Below are 22,955 nucleotides of genomic sequence, written 5' to 3'. Positions count from 1 at the left end.
GACACACATATACACACATTTCCTAAGTGTATGTATATTCCCGTGTGTGTGTGTGTGTGTGTGTGCACTACTATAGTACGCATACTATATTTACAGTCTCTTTTGCCACTTCTATAGGTTTCAAAATGCAGAAACATCCCGGACACGCCACATGCCCCCTTGTGAAACGATGGCTGGGTAAGCTGACTGGAATGTCCTGGCAAAGGACAAAGATGTGAAATAACCGGTTCAAAGTCACCCTTCAGGTCTGGGAGAGAGCCTCAGCTGCCTCTGTCGCTGAAATTCTTCATTCCCGAGGCAGGGTCAGCCCTCTCGGAGCAGAGTGTGGCACGGGACCAAGGTAGAATGACACAAAACGAAGGGGCTTCTGCTCTGCCGGTTCATGAGCGTGCGTTGTGCATCATATGAGAAGTTATTTCTCCTAAGGACCATCTTTAACTTCAGCAATATGTCCTAAAGATGTCTTACAAGGGCAATCAAGATTTAGCCAGGGGGCTAAGTGGGAGGAAGTTATAATGTACAAGGTGAGTCTTTTGAGACTCTGAAAAACCCATTAACGGAGAAGTTATTAATGTCTTTTTTTATGCAGCCATAGTGCAGAGGCAGACCCCAAAGAAACCAATCCACATTATGAAACGTTTTACAGAAATCCATTTTTAAAAATAGGAGAATGCTCTAAATGGAGTCTGAAGGTGGGAACGGAATACGTGTCTGGCCTCCTGGGCCAGCTGCAGATTTTCTAAAGAATAAAGGGAAATTCTCCTTAGCCTTCACTTTGAGACAAAGAAATAGAATGAAAACTCCTACTGTAAGATTTGGTTATCTCTTCTATTTTTCTTGTTCTCACATTTAGTTTTCTTCCTTCCTTTCGTGTACTTCCCCTACCCAAACCTAATATCTTCAGGCCTCTGTTAACTTGGATTTAACTTTAAAAATAGCAAATTATTAAACCTTCATTAGGCATGAATGTGATATACAGTTAAGTGGGTTCCTCTAAGAATGGTAGAATATAAGGGCAGGTTTTCCATCCGTAAATATGGCGCCTCTGGACTATTATCAGAGGGAATGAATGCACTCAGATGTGTTTTCCCCCACAGAGGGGAGAGATTTGCTTTCATTTTCACTCAACTAAAATCTCTTCATAAACAGAAACTGTGACTTGTTCATTTTTACCTCCCTTCCTCATAGCACAGCCCTGGTACACAGCTGGTGATCAACAAACAGTTACTGGTCAGCTGAAGCAATTCTAAATTCATCAAATCTACAGTTCACCGTTACAGCCAGAGATTTCCTTCTAGAAGCCAGACTCTTTGCCAATTGCTGTGTCTTCAGAGACGAGTAGGATGTGGCTCTTAGTGTCAACGACCTTAGAGTTGGGTGGAGTCATGGTGAAGGGGGGCATTTCTGCCAGTGGTGCGGTCAGGGAGAGACAGGAAATACAGGCAGGTGGTTGCTAGGTAGACACAGGAGGAAGGGCATTGTGGAGAGAGGGTCATAGATAAGGCCAAAGCCAGGAAGGAGTCAGGCTGCTGTACACAGAGGGTATGTAGACACCTGACCGGCCAACATGCCTGGTGACCATGTAAGAGAGCTGGTGAAGGCTAACGTTGGAGACCGAACGTGCGGGGGTCACAGTGGAGGACCTGAGGATCTGTGAACCACGCCCTGACACCCCAGCACGTTCTGATCAGATCTTTTCATGCTCTTGAAAAGCATCTTTTTAAATGATAAGATGCGCACGGGCACAGAGAAGTGCATGAAACGACAGAATCAGCTGTTCAGTAAATGCAAAAATGTTTCTTGAATCCCGTTCTTTTAATTGCCAGGGTGTAGCGATAGGTGGAAAGAAAAGTATCAAGCCCAAAGAAACACCAACTAAAATTTAAAAAATCACTGGAATTTGCTCAGGGTTGGTCCAGTGGCCATGCGTGCTTTTGTGTACCCACAATATCTTCCAAGGCAAACCTTGAGGGAAATACGGTCTGCGAGGAGCCCGAGGAGCCTGTTCGTGACCCAGTAGGTGATCCTTTGATCACTCACCAGGGCTCGCTCGCTCACCCGGAACAGGTTTCTGGCTGCTGGTTTGGGGAGTGATCAGCAGAACTTTAGCCGTGGGGTCTTTGATAAGTCACTAATTATTTTCACTCATTAAAAGAAAGTGTTGGAGGGGTGCCTGGGTGGCTCAGTCGGTTGAGCGTCTGACTTCAGCTCAGGTCATGATCTCGAAGTCTGTGAGTTGGAGCCCCGCATCGGGCTCTGTGCTGACAGCTCAGAGCCTGGAGCCTGCCTCGGATTCTGTGTCTCCCTCTCTCTCTGCCCCTCCCCCGCTCATGCTCTGTCTCTCTCTCTGTCAAAAATAAATAAACATTAAAAAAAAATTAAAAAAAAAAAAAGAAAGTGTTGGAATAAATGATCCCTTTAGCTCTCAAATTCTCAGTCAGTAGCAATTTCTTACTTGAGCCTCATTTTTCATGAGAGAATAAATAACCTTTATCTTTTCTCTTTATCTAGAAGTAAATTTGTCTTCTACTCCATGTTCTGCATTTTCCCTTCTCTTCTTGGCTTTTCCCATTCTTCCCCTTAAGTTTCTTTACTTGGACCCAGAAAAAAATAAAAGAAAAAAGAAAGAGAAACTTCCCTTTGGTGACAGCTAAAGTTAAAACACAGATATGAGAGATTACCTTTAATGGTTAGAGCTGTGCTGGAGAGTTTTAAGAGGATATTTCTGAATTCATTGAATTTTAAACTTACTGAAGTGGGTTTTAACCTTTTATTGAGAATTTGATAAAAAAAATTGGTTTCCATCTCCGCTCGCTCCCCCCAATTTTGCATCAAGTAACAGGAAACCGTCTTTCTCCATAAACCCACTCTGGGAGCTCAGGTTGGAAATGCTTTGCATCCACAGGCATCGAAGGTGGACTAGGGGTGGATGATTGTCCACGCACATGTTGAGTTCATTTAAAGCACACCCTGATTTTGTTTTCTCTCTTTTGCTTTTTTTCTAACTCCCCTCTGTAACCTGCAGCCCTCACATGGGGGCAAGTCACAGTTTTGCCAGGTGGCTGGTGGGAAAGAGCACGTGTGCTGTCCCGTGGCCTCCCCTCTAGGCCACTCAGCTGGGAAAGGCCTCTTGTGGATTTCAAGCTGCAGGGGAAATGCAAACCAGGTTTCTGGGCTCTGAAATAGTAATAAAATGTGGCCAGGAGCTCAGCTGTGGGTAGGTCTCCCCATGTAAACCTTTTTATTTTATGACGTATCCGAAATGGCCTGCTCTGAGTTTTATAGTATGATCAGTCAGAAACCTCAGATTGTACCTACTGTGTGGAAGAGGTGGAGGGTCAGGTACACGTTTCGTGGTTGTCTTTAGCACCGTAGGGATTCCTTGCGTGGTAGTGAGTGTTCCGGGTGGGTGAAGTTTGTAGCCTGTACATTTAGATAGCGGTTGCTGAACAGCAGCGTGTGTTGGGGGTGGGGGGGATGACTGATGGAAGTGCACGTGCATGTGTGCAAGTGCACGTGTGTGTCTTGTTCACCAGCCAGGCTCTACCTGCTGCGAAGGAAGCTCCGGGAGCCCTTTTGCTTCATCATTTTTAAATGTTCAAGTTAAAAAAAAAATGAGCACTTGAGACATTAAAATAGCATCCAACAGTAGTCAACCATCTGGTTCGTCAGGGTGACTTTTCGAGATAAAGATTTTTTTCTTAAGGACTAAATGGTCTCATTTGGCAACTTCAACATGCCAGCAATGATCAGCATTGTTTGCGTGGTATCTCCTAATGCTGGAAATAACGCAAACAGGAAAACAAAGTCATTTTTTGTTGAAAGAACATCCTTGTAAATACCACACAGCGTGAGGTTTGGTAGGTACTCCTCAAGTGTTCCACAATATTATGATTGAAAGAAGATTATCTTTCCATTTTTTATCAGTTGCATTAATTTTGCAACTTTTGTTTTTTTATTATGTCCATTTTTGTTTTGTTTTGTTTTTTGGGAGAGTGCAAGCAGGGGAAGGGCAGAGAGAGAGGGAGACAGAGGATCCCAAGAGGGCTCCGTGCTGACAGCAGAGTTCTCATATGCAGATGTGTGTGAGAAGGGAAGATCCTAAGAGGTCAAGTGCACTCCCGTTGTCTGGACTGCCAAGGGGTCCTTATAGTGATCGTCTGGACTCTGGGCCACTGAGGAATTTAAGATGGTTCTTTGAGACTTCCTGCTATGCCACCTGCAAGTCTGGATGGAGGGATCATTGATCTGATTGATCAAAGATCCTCATCCGGGTGACCTCCTTTAAAATCTCAAATTGTCCCCACCTTTGCTCTGAGCACTGCCATACTAGCAATGCAGTGGGAAATACAGCAGAGTGGGAAATGATGTTATTTTCTCCCGTACCTGCTTTGTGCATTCTCTTAAGATGACTTTAGGTGGTAAGGTGCTGTTAGTTGAGCTAGGCATATGTGTTAGTTTCCTATTACTGCTGTAACAAATGACCGCACACTTAATGGGGTCAAATAAAAAACAAATGTGGACTTAGGTAAGGAGGCACTTTATTCAAAAGGATTATTGCAAGAGAGGTGGAGGGACTATTGCAACAGGGAGAACATTCTGTCCACGAGATCTGCAAGCATCTTCTAGGTCAGGCAGGAAAAGTATTCTGTCTTATAAAGAGGAGTGAATAAGGCTAGTAGAACTGGGTATGTGCAGCAGGATGATAGGACAGTAGAGCAGAGAATGTGTTACCCTGAGGCCAGCCTGTTCATAAGAGAGAAAGAGGGGCTCCGGTTGAGGGTGGGTCAAAGTTCAGGGACCTGGAGGAAAGAGAGAAACTTAACTGATGTTGGGTTAACATGGATTTTGCTCCAATTGTCATTGTGGACAAACAGTCCATTGAATCACGTATGAAGCAAAGAATGTGGATTTGGAGGGTCTGCGTCTGGCCTTGTCTTTGGGAAACAAGAGGAGCATCCTTGAGTCTTATCTAAGTCACTCGATGAAGAGAGGTTCTTTGCTGTTTCCCAGAGCATAAAATGGTGGTATTTTTTTTTTTTTTTTTTTTTAACATCATCTGTTTTTCCGCACTACAGGGTTCAGGTCAAATTCGAAGTTGTCAGTGCCTAAAAACAATGCAAATTATTATCTTCCATTCTGGGAGGTGGAAGTCTTATGTGGGTATCGCTGGACTAAAATCATTGTGTTGGCAGGGCTGTGCTCCCTTCTGGGGGCTCCAGGGGAGGATGGGGAGGATTTATTCCCTTGAATTTTTCTGCTTCTGGAGGCTGTGCCATTCATTCCTTGGCTGTGTCTCCTTCCAGTCTCCAAAGCCAGCCATGGCTGGTACAATTCTCCTCAGGCTACGCCACATTGACACTGACCCTCCTGCTTTGCTCTTCCACTTGCATAATCCAGGATAATCTTTCAAAGTTAAAGTCAGTGGATTACCAACCTTAATTCCATCTGCAACCTTAATCCCTTTTTGTCACATAAAGTAACAGATTCCCAGGTTCCAGGAAAAAAGACTTGGACATCTTTGGGGGTTATTATTTGCCTAGCACTCTACATCTCTCAAATAATTCATGGAAGGTACAAAAAGATCTATTTTACCAAATACTAATTTTTGGAGGACTTATAATTTTTTGACTCAAGGCAGCAGCTCTCAGACTTTTTCATCTTGGATCCTTTCTACGCTCTTAAAATTCTTAACGACCCCAAAGAGGTTTAGTTAATGTAGGATGTATCTATTGATGTTTAGTGCATTAGGAATTAAAACTGAGAGGGGCACCTGGGTAGCTCAGTCATGTGAGCAAAGGACTCTTGGTTTTGGCTCAGGTCATGATCTCATGGTTTGGTGGGTTGGAGCCCTGCATTGGGTTCCATGCTGACAGTTTGAAACCTGCTTGGGATTCTTTGTCTCCCTCTCTCTCCATCCCTCTCCCACCCACGCTGTCTCTGTTTCTCTCAAAATAAACAAATTAATTGAAAAAAAAAAAAGGAATTAAGGCTGAGAAAATTTAAATACATTTATTGATTCATTTTAAGTGTCTGTAATAAATATTGTGTCTTAATGCAAATAACATTTTAATTTAAAATAAATATATTTTCTAAAAGAAAATTTTAGCAAGAAAAGGAGCATTGTTTCACATTTTTGCAAATCTCTTGGTCTGGTTTGATGGAAGACAGCCAAGTCTCATATTTGATTCTTTATTCAGTCTTTCACAATATACTGTTTTGGTTGAAGTGTATGAATAACATCCAGACTCACACAGATGTGTAGTTGGAAAATGGGGGGATGGGTGTTGCAATTATAGATAATTGTGGATATACTCCTTTCATACTATGCCAGAATTTGACAAGTGAGACGGGTGGTAGTTTTTATTATTTATTGATTTATTTACCTATTTATTCATTTTTATTAAATTTTTTTTAAAATATTATTTTTGAGAGAGAGAGAGAGAGAGAGCGTGTGCACGCAGGAGTGGAGGAGGGGTAGAGAGAGAGGGAGACACAGAATCTGAAGCAGGTTCCAGGCTCTGAGCTGTCAGTATAGAGCCCAACTTGGGGCTTGAACTCACGAACCATGAGATCATGACATGAGCCGAAGTCGAACCCTTAACCGACCAAGCCACCCAGGTGCCTCTATTTATTTTTAATATTAGAATGTTTTTTCTTTTAAGGAGAGAGATCAGGCAAGCTTGGGAGAGGACAGAGGGAGAGAGAGAGAGAGAGAGAGAGAGAGAGAGAGAGAGAGAACATTAGACATTAGGCCGGCTCCACGATCAGTGTGGAGTCCAACATAGGGCTTGACATCACAACCGAGAGATCATGACCTGAGCCAAAATCAAGAGTCAGATGCTTAACTGATTAAGCTACCCAGGTGCCCCACAGATGGTAGTTTTTAAAAGTTTAATTGCTAAGCACACTTGGGTGACTCAGTTAAGTGTCTGACTCGATTGCTCAGGTCATGATCTCACGGTTTGTGGGATCGAGCCCTGAGATGTGCTCTGTGCTGACAGTGCAGAACCTGCTTGGGATTCTTTCTCTCCATCTCTCTGCCATTCCCCCCCCCCCTCCCCCCCCAATGCACACTCTCTGTCTCTCAAAATAAATAAAGATTAAAAAAATAAAAATTTAATTGCGATGTGGACTATGAAAACATGTCAACGAGCATTTTGTGATCTATTACTCTAACATCCAATGGTCTTGCATTTTGAATAAATCTTTCACTTATGCATGATTTTATAATACTGTTCATGACAATTTGGAAAATATTGATTCATAGAGTTAGAAACATCTTCCAATTGTCAAATTTTTAGCACAACATCAAAAAGTCACTTTCGTTAACATCACTACTAATTTTATCAGAAAAAAACTAAGCTTTGAAAAGCTCACACTGACAATATGAATTTTCTAAATTTCTGTTTTTCTCTTGAAAGGTCAGACTTTATTACTGGCAACAAATCTGCCTTTTCCCCTGTGTGGGCACTTGTACTAAAGGTGCAAAACCAGCAGTGAATGAAATGGTCGGTGCCTGCCCGTGAATCATGGCAGTGACAGCAAACTGAACAGTCATGGCACTCTTCCCCACCCCACGCAGTAAAAGCAAAGAAACAAAAATCATTTTCACTTAAATAGGTTCATGATGAAATGGCAAAAATTATTAATTTTATTAAATCTCAACCCTTCAGTGCATGTTTTTAAAACTATTCCTTAGTAATGAAATGACAAGTACATATACTGACTTCTGCCATGTACCAAAGTATGATGGTCAGCCCCGAGAACAGACCTTGTGCTGCTGTGAGATTTTTTTTTTTTTGGTAGACCTGAAAAAATGGCAGACAAACTGTAGTTCTTTAGACTTGGGTATTGGGCAGATATTTTCTTAAAAATGAGCGAAATAGGTCAATCACTTCAAGGAGAATAGTGAACAGTGAAAAAGGCACACAATATCTCAGCTTTATTATAAAAATATTCTGGCCATATGGAAAGTTCTTGGAGACTTCCAGCGTTGCTGTAAAATACTCTTGGAAAAGCTTTTTATTTTTTTCTACAGGAGAAGAGGAAGAGTCTTACCTTTGCTTACCTTAGGACCACTGCATTTATCCAATTATCTAGTCATCAGATTATCTTTGTCATGAGAGAACCAGGGAGGACAGAGGCAACTTATGGTTAGGAAATCGGAATCACAAAAGGCTTGGGGAATGAATGGGACCCAAGATAGCAAGGTAGAAGGACCCAAGTTATCTGCTACCATAAAGATACTCTAGCCAGGAGCCAGCCTAAAGGCAGCAGGTTCCATGTAAAGTTGAAAAGGATAAGGAAACTCATGACAAAGAAAGGTTCATCTTTGTTCGCTTTGCATGACCCAAGTAGCTGAGCTTTTGGGGACACGTGCTTCTTCACACAGGTGGAGAGAACGAGGTCTATCTGATAGTCTGATTGTCAGAGTTCAATGAGATAATGAATATAAATGGACTGACATGGAGTGGGTGTTCAGTAATGGAACCTGTTATCAGTATGACTTGACGAGCTTACACTATGCCTCTGTGCTCTCTAGATCTTCCTGCAGACAGTGCTCCTTGTTGTTTGGAGACCCATGGTGTTTAGGATCCACATGTGCCAGATAAACCATTTCTTCTTCTCCCTGGACCCTGACTCTGCATCACACTGTGGGTTTGTCCCATCCTAGCTCACTCCCTATCATGTCTACCCCACATGATTCCTTGCCTGGGGAAATACACTCATCAGTGCTCCTCTGAGGGGGGTTCACCCCCCGGGATCAGGAGCAGCCCCCACCTCCCCCCACCTGCTAGCACACCTTTGTCTTTACCAATTAGCTTGTGGCTTGGGGCAAGTCAGGATCTTCCCATGTCAGTGTGATTGGTACTTCTCAGATGTAGGGTCAGAACTTCCCCTTTTAATGGATTAAACTGTTGTTTCTGATAGAATGTAATCTTGAAGCTATATGCTCCTCATGAAGGAAGTGTCAGCCCCATTTTAGAGACTGTCAACAAGAACCATGCCACAATTTTTACTCACTGTAACTGCCAAAGTGCCAAGCACTTCACGGATGCCGTCTCGTTTAATTCGGCTGAGTCCCTGCCGGGCAGATGTGGTGATGCCCTTTCCACGTGGAGCCTGGGGTTCTGGGGTTTGGTGAATGGGTGAGAGCCAAACCCTGAGCTGGTGAGAGCTGGTTTTGAGGAAAGTTGGATTTCCAGCCAAAGCTGGTCTCATTTTTACAACACTCTGCCCCTTTTCCCAATGACAAGCAAGTTGCTATGCTTTTCTTCACTTACTTTAGTACAGTCACAATTAAAATTCACATTTCCTTCTGGAGTGCTGTTCATCTTTGCTGAAGTAGCAGCTTCCTGACATAATTTCTGACCAGAGACTCTCTGTCAAGTTTTTAGCAGTTTTGGGGAAAAAAAAAAACCCTTCAAACCTTGTCTCACTCATGGTGTGATGTCCGCCTGTGCCTGTGCAAGGTGGCTTCATTCATCCACCGCGGGCGTCAGGGGTTGGCGGTGTCTTGGAGACACGGTCGGGGTTTGCTTGCCGCTGGGGTCCCAGCTTCCAGACACCACAGTTGCTCTGCTGGCCTGTCCTGAGTCAGCAGTGGTGAGGCAGCAAGCAGTCAGCTCTGGGGTCACACTTGGGCAAGCTGGTCCCTGCCCAGGGTTCACAATACCATTAATGTGTGAGGGGTCACGGTCATTGTCCCTGGACGACAAGGAGAAGGTTTGCATAAGCAAACTCCCTGGTGGGGAATGTGTTTTTCTTTTTTAATGTTTACTTATTTTTTAAAGAGAGAGAGAAAGAGAGAGAGAGACAGAGAGTGAGTGGGGGAGGGGCAGAGAGAGAGAGAGAGAGAAGGAGACACAGAATCTGAAGCAGGCTCCAGACTCCGAGCTGTCAGCAAAGAGCCTGATGTGGGGCTCGAACTCACGAACCGTGAGATCCTGACCCGAACCAAAATCGAATGCTCAACCGACTGAGCCACCCAGGCGCCCCTGGAATGCGTTTTGAAAGCATTGCTGGCAGCGTTTCTGCACTGAAGCTCCATTGAGGGTCTGGATTTTCCTAATAAAAATAACTCCTGGGCTAGGAGGCCTGTTCTGTTTTGCACTCTGACTCTTGCCCTGCTGATGTCACCAGGCTTAGCCACATCTCTGATGTGCTCCGGCCAGCCGACACTGAAGTCAAATGCTACCCACTTCACGCAATAAATACAATGCAGCCCCAAGGGAGTTTATTTATTCCACAGCCAGATGTTCAGGCCTCAGTACCTCTTCCTGAATCAGAAAAGTAGTGTTTTCCTATTTGTCTCTCTTCAACTAATCTGACATTCTTCAGGCACTAGGTGTAACTGCTGAGTCGTAATGCTTCCTTTCAAACTTTAATCAGGTACACGAGGCAGATGTGCTGGTCTCCCGTGAGTTTCTCGTCATTTATAAGTGCCAGTTTGTAGTTTTAATATCATCTCAAATGTCAGGGTTCTGGCATGATTCTAATTTTAGTCCCTTTCTATCTTTCCTCCATTGTTTATGGAAATGGCATAAACACCCCCTGCTTGGCAAGGACGTGCTAAGCATTTGGTCACATGTGTCTTCATCTGCCTTCTTGAAGACTTTTACTTTATTTTTATTTTTATTTTTTAATTTTTAATCTCAAGGGAGATTACCTTCTAGACAAGAGATGTTTCGTTGGTTCCTGCGAGCAGATGTTGGGAGAGCAGGATACACTCTATTGTACAAGTTTTCATGCTTTGGATTCCTCGGCACCGTGGGGCAGTGAATGTTATTAAGCTGTAATTAACGAGCTGGTGCGCTTATTGGATGTGGTAGTTGGCTTGTCATTTGACTTCATCAAGTAGCGCTTTCTTTCCTCTTGTGGCTCCAGTCCTGGATGGTCTGGTGGTTCTGTGGTGTCCTCCTGTCATTGCCCTTTTATCCTTACCTTTCGGGTTTTGTCTTCCCTCTCGTGACCTCCTGGGTGCAAGACGGGCAGGACGGAGGCTTCAGCACCAGTTCCACATTCATGTCCTGGCCTGGAGGGAGAGGAAGAGTCAGCAGGCTGCCTCCTTCAGGGGCTCTATCTGTTCTTATGTGGGAGAGGATGGCGTCTCCACAGGTTCCTGCCTCCCTCACCTGGGGCCAGAACCATCTCGTGACTCTGTTCCCCACCCCTGCACCCCTGCTCATGCATGGGAGCTGTGAGACTATTTCCGGCAGCACTGAGTGCTGCCCTGAACAAAACCGGGATTCTTCAGGAAGCAATCGGAGGGATACGGCTGTACCATCTGCCTAAGATCTCCGTCTTAATCCTCTTCTGAGCCTCATGATCAATCTTCCTTTCATCTGGCCCTGCCTTTGGGTAGTCTTGGTGTTCCAGTTTCTGATATACGCTTCCCTGGACTCTCAGTGTTTTTCTCATTAACCTTATGCCATTTGTCACTCAGATTCCTTAACAGGCGGAACACGGTGCAAGAACGTCACGTATCTAGACTCCATCTTCAAGGCTATGGGCGCACTGCCCTGCTTATATCCACAGTTCTTCATTCTGGGAACAAGATACAGCCCAGGCTTGTCTCGTGTCCATGACACGAGCCTCCTCATTTTCCAGTCCATGTTTCCATATTGAGCCCCAGCATCTAAATTTTTATGGGATTTATCCCGTTAGAAAATCAGCACTTGTATCACTCGTCCTGAAGTTGGCTGTGTTCTTCGGACCATTGGAAAGCTATATATCCCATGACCTATAAATACCTCTTAGAAAGTCTCAAAAGCTTAAAGCAGTGGTCTCCCCTTGGGGCCACAGAAGGCGGAACTCATGCCAGGTGTTTTCTGTATTATGTGCGTAAACGCTGAGTACACTCAGACCACATGCCTTAATGTATTTGAATCGTCGGGAGGACCTGGGAGAGGGCTCAGATTGAGGATTTGCCCTGTAGTCAAGCTGCTATTCTGGTGTGACCTTGGTCAGGGAGGGCTGATGCAATGATCTGGACAGGAAATCGGAATTGGTAAATTTCTTTCCAAGTACGACAACTGCGGGGTAGAAACTTTGGATTCTAGAGGTAGAAGGGCATCGGGACACCACTGGTTAAATGCCTGTGTTTCACAGATGAGGACACTTAGCCTCAGGGAGAACAAATAGAAGTCAGAAGTTGTACTGGTAATCAGACAGGTCTACACTTGGATTGCAAGTGTTTTCAAGCCTGGTCGTAGGACTGTGTCCGACATTGTTTTTTAGGTGAAAGGTTTTGTCCTTCTGCCCTGTCCCCTTCCCTTAGTGATGCCAGAACAACCAGAAAGTCTGAGTAGCTGAAGAAGAAGCAGATACCTCCGAGGCAGCCAGCCACCTGGTACCAGTAGGTAGAATTAAAACAGTTGTGAAGGCATTGAAGGATCTCAACCCAATCTTACCTATTCTATCCTGTTGAGGGCCTTAGCCTCTCCTCCTTCTGCACTTGAAGAGTATTTTGTTGCTGTGTGTTATATCGTTGCAATTGCTTTATATAATTAACTTGGAAGGGGGGAGAAAAAAAGATGTTGGATTTCAAAAGAAAGTCAGAAGTGTGTTTAGTTCACCTTAGTGACTTCCTTTATTTAGTGCAAAATCTTCCATATACAGAGAGATCAATCACATCACAGGTTTTCTTAATTGCACTTGACTCTTGAGTGCAATTAAAAGCATCAGTGCTGGCCCGTTTCATGCTTATATTCTAAGACTTCATTAGCAGTTGCTGTGGATGGAGTCCTATGCTTCAGAAAGTGCTTTTAAAAGCTAGAGACCTGGATCTCACTTCCCTTTCCTACACCCTGCAGATTCTGGATTAATTGGTCTCAGGTGTGTGCTGGGCATTGGAATTATTAGAAGATAATGAAGCAAATAGTAACAACAACAAGACAAACTCCCCAGGTGATGCTCAAATGCAGTCAGGGAAGAGATACGAATTCTCATGCATTTATCAAAACATTACTTAGATTTAGGGAATCGATTCCATGAATCAATTTTCATGACCTTTAATATGTATTTTATTTATTTGTTTATTTAAAAATTTTTAATGTTTATTTTATTTTTTTGAGAGAGACAGAACACAAGTGGGGGAGGGAAAGAGAGTGAGGGAGACACAGAATCCGAGGCAGGCTCCAGGCTCTGAGCTGCTAGCACAGAGCCCGATGCGGGGTTCGAACCCATGAACCACGAGATCATGACCTGAGCCAAAGTCGGACACTTAACCGACTGAGCCACCCAGGCTCAGTATTTAATTTTCTTATGTGAAATGCTGTGTATAGACGATTTAGTCTGATTCTTCTGAATACAGACTTAGGTGATCCACAATAAATGTAGATAACGTGCTCAGTGTTATGTCTTCTACAATCATGGTTTGTTATTGCTGCTTTTTAGGGCAAATGAATCAGACTTTACAGAGGGAAAGCTGGACTGAGCTTAAGTAGAAAAGGTGGTCAGATTTCATGTGTCATTAAATTATTCAAATCATTATTTAACAAAAATAATTAGTTCTCGGCAGATCATGATGGTTTCCCCTCAATATTCATTCCCCCTTCTTCTTTAATCATAGAACTTCCACTTGCTAGCTGGGAACATAATTTCCCAGGACAAAAATGAAATTCCCTAATCTCTTTCACAGCTGGTATGGCCATATAATTAAATTCTAGCCAAAGTAATATGAGCAGAGTGGTATAGGCATCTTCCAGTAAGGATCCCTAAAGGGAGGGAGAATACACTTCTGCCCTTTCCTCTTCTACTTCCTTCTGGACACATTGCGAGAGCTGAGGCAGCCATCTTGATCAACAGGGTCTTTGCCATGTGGTGAGAATGGCGGAGATCCTACTGGTTGTGGAGCTCTCATACTTTGTCTACCTGAGAGAGAATAAATCATTTTTTGCTTCAGCCACTGTTATTTTGTGTTTTCTGTCCCATTGAGCTCAAATCAAAGTCGGTGCCCATTTGGAATTATAGTTGCATGTGTCACTATTGATTAGGAGAGAAGCATCCTGAACAGAGGGTCTAAGTCTATAAATGTATTCTGAAAATATTAGGGCCCTTAGGAAGCCATTTTTGTGCTGTTGGTGCTTTTTTTTTTGGAGTAAGGAGCCTTCATTCTCCAGTCTGTTTTCATTATATTTTGGCTTCTCTACTTTTCTTAATATTTCCTCTTTCCATTTTGATGAGTTCTGATCAAAGTCGGCCAAAACAAAAGGCAGAAGAGGTGATAAAGCCTGGTGTCTCAAGAAGGTGAAATTTTGCTTCTCATAGGCCTCAGATACCACATCCTCAAGGCCCACACCTGTCATATGGGTTCTAAGCACAGTGTGTCAAGAACAAAATGACCAATCAAATGCACTAGTACTGAAGATTAACAGAAATTATTTTTCAAATTAGGTCCAGCACATGCGTCCTAAATGGGAATAAACACAGAGTTTTGGGTTTGTGACATCAGTGATTGCATTTGATAAATTAGAATGATTGGGTATTGAAACCAAAAGCACACACATAGGGACCAATATAAAACTCAGCTGAAGGGTATTGAAATTACCTAGACAACTATGTCACTGGATTAGTCAAATAAGAGTACATCACTGGGTCAGAATCAGTCACTCCTCAGTGCACAGAAATCAGACGTCTGGGCATGGAGACACAAACAGTGAGAGACAAGCTGTTCACTGTTCACTCCCACGGGCCACCACAGGACTTGGCACATGTCATATGCTCAGTTTGTATAGAAACACTAGATGAATCAATGTATTAGAGAAAATGTCCATCTCAGAATTTAGAAAAAGGTTGAAATCCACAGAGTGTTAAACATGAGCAAAAAATGCATTAAGGGTTAAGAGGAACAAGTTGTAAAAGCAATGGAAAGATCTCACAGTTTGGAGAGAGGAAGTTTAAGACAGGATAATGGTTTCAAAGCATCTGTTGACATGAAGACCTGAACAAAATGGTTTGAATTAAGATGCATTGCAGACTTCCTGATTTACACAGAGTAAATAAGGTACATGGGAAGACTGAATATGATGGAAGAAAAAAAATCAGAAAAAGATTTCACTATGGATTGATTGAAATTTAAAGAGATTAATCAAATTATTTCAACAACAAATGATTCACAATATTTTGATTGACTCAAGCCTGTGGCTGAGGTAAACAGTTTATCATAGAGAATAGTTACAAGACAGCAGAAACTATTTCACTGAATTCGCTAGGTATGTCTAGCTCAAGTTTTACAAATACCTGGGAAACTGCAAAATTCTTCTAATTTTTAGGTACTGAAAGTCAGAGTAATGATTAATTAGATTGGGAATTTGTCTCTATAGTAAAAGATGATCTTGACAATAGAGGGAAATAATGGAGTTTCTATTCTAAGAAACATTCTCCCCCAAGCAATCTTGCCTTTACTGGGACTAGGTAAGCAAATTTTGAAGGTATTCCCTTTGGATTGCCAAAGAATAGTGAACTCGTGAAAATGAAGAAATCTCAGGTTTAAACTCTGAGATAAGGAGGAGATAAGGGTAATAGGCTTGATGAAATCCAAACCCATCCACTGGACCTTCAGTTTTATTTTACTGAGGAGAAGGGGAATATTTTCTTGACTGTGTCTACCCAGGCACAGAGAATGAAATTCATTGAGTCAATAACTTAAGTCATGTATTTTTGCAAGCCTGTTTGGGGGCCACAATTGAGGCAGACTGCCATTCAGATCCCCTGTACACTTTTCCTTTTAAAATTTTATTTCCCTGTATAGCTGAAGACTCTATATAACGACAACAAACTGATTTGTTTTCAAAAGGGGCAAAATCAATGATCATGTTCTGCAGAAATAGATGTGAACTGATGAGTATCTGCTTAAGCTTCTCCACCTGAACTTGAGTAGATGACAGCACTTAACTCTTCTCTCTCCTTTTAAAATCCACACAACAGAAGGCTTTCTCAGGTCTAAGCAAAGTCATGGACACTACCCTCTTCCCCTTTTTATAAAACTCAAATGATATGGATCTTTCTCAACTCATCATTATACATTCCCTGCATTGTCAGGCTGTATGCAGAAACTTTCTTTCCCAGCTTTTTCAAACTTGTATGTTAAAGCTCACTTATAAGACCTGCTTTTCCCACTGAACAGTCCAAATAATTAGTAGAATTTTCAGATATGTTCTGGGCAATTATTTACACGCTTTACATATTAATATAGTTTTAGAATGAAGTGGGCAACTTTCTTCACCGTCCACTTTACTGAAACAAGAAAGGTGAAAATATACCATCAAACTTGACTAAGGATATAGAGATTTAAAATTCACGGTAGACCATCAATAGCCTTAAAAATGGTTTAGGCATGGGGTGCCTGGGTGGCTCAATTGGTTAAGCATCTGACCTCAACTCACGGCATGATCTCATGATCAGTGGGTTCGAGCCCCGCATCAGGTTCTGCGCTGACAGCTCAGAGCCTAGAGCCTGCTTCAGGCTCTGTGTCTCCCTCTCTCTCTGTCCCTCCCCTGCTCATGCTGTCTCTCTCTCTCTGAAAAATAAAGAAACATTAAAAAAAAGTGGTTTAGGTACATTTAGACAATAATTGTGGGAACTTGAATGTTGACATTGTTATGGCAATAGAATCATTCATAACCGGAAGTCAGTTAGAGATGATCTCTTTCAAGCTTTCCATCTATTTTTGGATTAAAGTAATATTTATATTATTATATCACCTTATAAAACATTTGAGAAGCACCGAAAACACCAGAAAGAAAGAAGAAAACACCACAGAAATCTCACCTCCCTGAGATGCAACAAATATTTTCCACATTTTTTTCCTGTATCTCTCCCTTTCTCCCCTACTCCCTCCACATTTCCAGATCACAACCCGGAAAGTTACTACACTACCGTTGGCAGTGACGTGTTTTATCACATCTCTACCAATGTTATGGTATCATATTTGCAAGTTTAATTGGTCCGAGTAGTATTTCATCATTGAGCAAACATTTCTTTAATTACTGGCCATGATGCATTTCTTTCCCCTCCAAATGTTTAGCCATTGCAACCTTCTCTTCCGTGAACTTTTGGTTCTGTCTGTTCTCCAGGTGCCTATCAGGATCTTAGTACTTTTGTAACTAAATTTGTAATTTGTCATATATGTTGCATGTACTCTGCGAAAATTGAAAACATTTTAGTTGGTAGTGTATTTTATTGTATTAGTAATTATGTCATCTTTCATTCTTTGCCTGTATACAATGCTTCTTAGCAATCCTCAATTTGTATTCTTTCAAATTTTTGTATCCTTAATAATTATTTTGTTAAATTCCAAGCTTAAGGTTTTAATTGAAATTATGTTTAACCTATATGTCAAGTTGCAAGACATTAACACATCCAGCAACATGGACACTTCTGATGACTTATTCAGATTTTTTTTTACATTGTTTAAAACATATGGCAGGGAAAGAGATATTTTCTCAATGAAGCACCTTGGAAAAAAGTCAACAGTTTAAAAATAAACACTCTTGTAAAATTTACAAATTTTAATGCAAGGTTATTATTGGTATATTGAAAACACTATTGATTTTGTGTATTTATCTTATGTGTATCCGCTTGGCTGAACATTATGAATTAGGAGAGTTTTTTCAGCTTATTTATGTAGATTTTATAGATATACAGCCACATTAGTCACTAATAATGACACTATTCTCTCTTCCTAATTATTGTCCCCTGTTTTTAGATTTGTAGTAGCATCCAGAACAATGCTAAAAAAGAATGATGATTACAGCCTTCCTTTAATGAGGTTGACTCTCATTGACTTAATAATGGCAATGGCTTTTGGTATGAAATTGTTACCGTGTCTCATGTTTTTAATTCCTAGACTTTTTAAAGCTTATAAAACCAAGAATAATGATTAAACTTGATTAAATATTTTTTAACCCCACATTGAAGCAACTACAAGGTTTCCCTTATTTGAGTTAATAACATTTCAATTCTAAAACCTTTATTAAAGCATCCAGGCATTTGTACTTAATTTTAGTGGATTATAAATTTGCTAGTATTTCAGTTAGGACTTCTTTATATACCTACAGAAATATATGAGCTTGATTTCTCATAAATTTATTTTACAATGTATTTCTCTCTTTTTTTTAGTCTGTTATTAAATATTGGGACAGTTTTTTAATATTCAAGAATTTTTTTGTATTATATGAACAAATTAATTTATAATATAGTTTTATAATCAAATAATTTGGCTTCTATAATTTCTGCTTTTATAACTATGGAATTGAGATTTTTTGGCTAAGTTTAATATCAGTCTGCCAAATTTCTATTGATGATTTTTTTTTTTTTTTTTTTGTAGAATGCAGGTTGATTTAGACTGATTTTTTTGATTGCATTATTCTAATTATCTATGTCTTTTGATCTACCTGATTGGTATATTAAAATATTCTCTCTCTCGAGGAGTCTGGGTGGTTCAGTTGGTTAAGCATCCACTTTGGCTCAGGTCATGATCTCGAGGTTTGTGGGTTCAAGCCCCCCGTCGGGCTCTGTGCTGACCTCTCAGAGCCTGGAGCCTGCTTTGGATTCTGTGTCTCCCTCTCTCTCTGCCCCTCCCCTGCTTGTGCTCACTCTCTCTGTCTCAAAAATAAACAAACATTAAAAAAAAAAAGGTTCTGTCTCTGTATATGTATATATATGATCACTTAAAAATATAAAATATAGCGGGGGAGCCACGTGGAGCTCTTGGGCTTGGAAGCTGTCACCAAGGCCCTGTTCCTGTCGCTGAACACGCAGGAGGTGGCCAAGTTTCAGAAGGAGGTGGTGCAGGCTTGCAGGGGTGCAATCCAGTGACAGGAGAAAGCAAAACTTACTCCTGGAGTAATCTATGTGGGCCACTTACCTCCAGCACTTTATGAAACCCAGATCCCAGCGTATTTCTCCCAGTTTGGCACTGTTACAAGATTCAGACCATCCAGAAGGAAACGGACTGGAAATAGTAAAGCTATGCCTTTGTGGAGTTTGCATCTCAAAATGCTGCCAAGATAGTTGCTGAAACAATGAACAACTACCTTTTTGGTGAAAGGCTGTTAAGGTGTCATCTTATACCACCTGAAAAAGTGCATGAAGAACTTTTCAGACGGTGGCATATTCCATTTAAAAAGCCATCCTATCCAGCACTGAAGTGGTATAATCAGAATCGGACGCTTCTTCAAAAGCTACAGACAGAGGAGCGACTTAAGAAGAAAGAAAAATTACTCAGGAAAAGAATTGCTGAAAAAGGAATTGATTATGATTTTCCTCCACTAATTTTACGTAAAAAGAAAAAGAAAAAAGAAATGCTTCAGACACTGGTCTTCAGAAATCTACAAAAAGCCAGGTCAGGTCTTACCAAAGGAGAAGAAGAAAAAGAATTCATTCACTCCTAGCAGTTCTGAGCAGACTGTGGCTAGCCAGGGCCCCACACCAGTTTGCACACCAACAGTTTTGGAGAAACGAAAATCTGAAGCGGCTAAAATGAATGTTGATGACAAAGATAACGAAACAGTTTTCAAATAGCCTGTACCTGGTGTAAAAGAGGAAACACAAGCGACTCGAACACCTACACGCTCAAGGAAAAAAAAGATGAAGAAAAGGCAGTCAGTGATTCTAAATGTATGATATTTCCTCTGAAAAATGTGATTTTATTGTGAGGCCTAATTCTTTGTATTGAACTACAAGCGATGGAATGCAACCGTTGACAAAGTTCTTGGAGGAAAAACTGGCGGTTCGCGTCAGTAAGGAAAGCAGTCGGTAACTGGCTTGCCTGTCCTTGCTGGCGTAGACCAACGTGCAACATCTGGGCTCACCCTGCCTCTTTGTCCTGGTCTCTAGTTTCCTTTGCAGATTTCATAGCTGTCTTTAGTTACTCTTCCTGGATAGAAAAGTCACCATTTACTGCAGCTTTTGTTGTTACCCTCGAATAAAGAAAAGAAACTCTTGCTTGACTATCTACCTGGTTCTCTGTTAGACTGTGCATGGCCAACCCGTAAGGACGCTTGAACATCATGTGGTGGAAACTGGAAGTTAAATTACACGGAGAGTCAGAAGACCCTTCAAGCATATGTACGTGGTCACTTTTACCAAGTTAAGTTTTTGGCGGGCTAGCAAGTTTCAATGACTGTCATTTTGTGTTCGTTTCATCGATGTGGAATTGAATTTCAAGAATCAGTGACCAGCAAACAAACTTTTTCTACATTTCATTTGTAAAATACATATATTTTGTAAAATTATATATACATATAATTTTATAGGGTTACGTATAATAGAGTTATCTATAATATGCCATATATTTATGATATATGGAGTGTGTATCTGTTGACTTTTTGTCTTAATTATAGATAAAACTTATACAAACAATACAGCAATACAGCATGATGATTCTCTTTTTGCTTTTCATACATTTAATACTGAGTATTTTTTTGGAATTAATTTCATCTCCTAAGCTTCCCTTTTGTTGCTGTTCATCTCATATCTTGTATATCTCTTTGGTTATTTATTTTTGCCTTTTTTCCCCATCATCTAGTTTTAGACCCAAAAGTAAAGCAAAAAAAAAAATAATAATAATAATAAAATTTAAAAAAATAAATAAAAAGTTAAATCCGTAAATCTTTGAGCTTCAATATAAATTTTAAGTTACTAGTACACTGATAAGGGTTAATAACGCTTTGTTTTCTGCTTCTCCTTTTTATATCCTTGCCTATCTCATAGAACTATTGAAATGTTAACTGAATTAGTGGCATGGTTCCTGGCACATCATAAGCTGTCAGTAGACGTATAGAGAGGACAACACGTGACAGTGGGTCCACATTATCTCTGAAGTCCACCTCTCTGAGTTAAAATACCAGCTCTTAACACTGTCTTTGAATGAATTACTGTATTTTTCTAATCTTCAATTTCATTCCCTAAAAAAAAAAAAAAAAAAAGGGAAAATAAAACAAGTACTTTATACAATAGTTTAAGGAATAATGAGGGGGAAAAAAGCAAGTATGTATAGCACCTGGCATAGAGTGAATTAAATAAATATTAACTATTTTTATTCTTTGCAGATTCTTGAATTTTCCTTTTTTGTTATGTAATGATTTGGAAAACAGGTGTGCATCCTGTTTGTAATGTCAGTAATGATTATCTTTTAAGTTTTTCAAAAACACCATCTAATCTAAATTTTTTTAATTGTCGATGAACAGCAACATAATCACTTCTTTTTTTCTTTTTTTTAAAGTTTATTTGAAAGAGACAGAGACAGCACTAGTTGGGGAGGGGCAGAGAGAGGCAGAGAGAGAATCCCAAGCAGGCTCTGTGCTGCCAGTACAGAGCCTGATGCAGGGTTCAAACCCATGAAGCTGAGTGATCGTGACCTGAGTGGGAATCAAGAGTTGGACGCTCAACAGACTGAGCCACCCAGGTGCCCCAACATAATCACTTCTTACTGTGACCTATGTAAAGCTAAACTTAGAACATCCTTTCAGCAGACTTTTACATTTTTTACCATGTTGTTAATAAATCTGAAATTTGTTGGTACATATTATTAATAGTAAGTGAGCAGGATTTTTTTTTTTTTTACATTTTGCCTTATTTTGCAGAAGATAATTTAACAATGTTGTATTAATCTGATCTCATTTACTACTCAGTCTTTTTTTTGATGTTCAGTCTCAGATTTTTCTTTATGTTGTCCTGAATATTTTTTGGCCCTTTCATTTTGATTACATTCTTGGTCATCTGAAATACATGTTTTTTAGGCAATCTACATGAAAACTAGTTTTTTCACTTTCCTAGCAGGTCTGAAAAAAATCTTTCCTTCCACTTGTAAATAAATGAGCTAGTTTAATGTAGGAAATTCTTTGATTTCTTGTCCAATTCTACAGACCCAAGTCCATTTTCTTCTGGAATCTAGTCTGATGGAGGAGACATATGTGGCTAATATGACATCTCTTCTTTTGTTGAAAGCCAGAAATTTTGCTCTCGATCTTTGAAATTTTATGTCTTTGTCAAGTTTTATATTTTCTTCCTGGGATGACATGAATCCTTTTGATCTACGAGAGGGAGTTTATGTTTTACAGCTCAGGGAATTTCTTTTTAATTTCTAAAAAAATATGTATTTTAGTTTCTTTGCCTCCCTTTGCTACTTTTCCTTCCACTGTATCGTTTTATCTTTTTCTTTGCATGCTGAGGTAACTTTAGTTTTCTATTAAGTAGGAGCTACATATACACAGATTCTTCTCTTTAAAGATACCCGCCTTTGGAGTTTAATTCTGCTTTTGTGGTTTTAGGGAGGGTATGGAACTTCTCTTATCTCAGATTTAATCTCAGCCTTTGTCTTCATGTCATATCTAGGTCTCTTTGTAGGGCAGCCTATTCTATATGATTATTTTTTCAATGGAGTCTATGATTTCTTGCCTATATCTGAATTTTCTAAAAATTCTTCCTTTTTAAAAATTATATTAGAGATATAGAGACAGAGAGACAGCAAGCAGGGGCAGAGGGGCAGAGAGTGAGAGAGAGTGAGAGAGAGATTGAGACAGAATCTTAAGCACGCTCCACTTCTGGTACAAAACCCGATGCGAGGCTTGATTGCATGACTGTGAGATCATAACCTGAGCAAAAATCAAGAGTTGGATGCTTTACTAAGAATCAGATGGCTAACCTACTGAGCCACTCAAGAACGCCCTAAAAATTCTTCCTTTAATTTAAGCAAATAGTTTTCAGAGATATGATTCCCTGAAGTCTTTAAGATAATTGATACTCCCTTTATTATGCCACAGAAAAATCACTCATTAGGAAAATGAGGACTTAGTCCGTCCTCATCTAGATTTAGGAGGCATTGGTCTAGTTTTAGTGTTTGCCAACAGATGGAATACAAAGTCTCCCTTTGACTGTGCTCAGTGTCCATTTAGGTGCTTTGTTGAAAACCTGTCTCACACCAAAACCATCATCTGGTATCTTGA

The 22,955-nt window shown here is 40.6% G+C and overlaps 1 pseudogene; it reads left to right on the top strand.

Annotated features, from left to right (window-relative positions):
- Positions 1–11,106: 11,106 nt before the first annotated feature.
- On the top strand, positions 11,107–19,921 carry LOC109263964 (MKI67 FHA domain-interacting nucleolar phosphoprotein-like; annotated as a pseudogene).
- The last annotated feature ends 3,034 nt before the right edge of the window (positions 19,922–22,955 follow it).

This window comes from Panthera pardus, unplaced genomic scaffold, assembly GCF_024362965.1.
Source record: "Panthera pardus isolate Hobbes unplaced genomic scaffold, ASM2436296v1 HiC_scaffold_1, whole genome shotgun sequence".
Lineage (NCBI taxonomy): Eukaryota > Metazoa > Chordata > Mammalia > Carnivora > Felidae > Panthera > Panthera pardus.
Note: the sequence above shows the minus strand (reverse complement) of the source record. Positions and strands in the feature narration are given on the sequence as shown.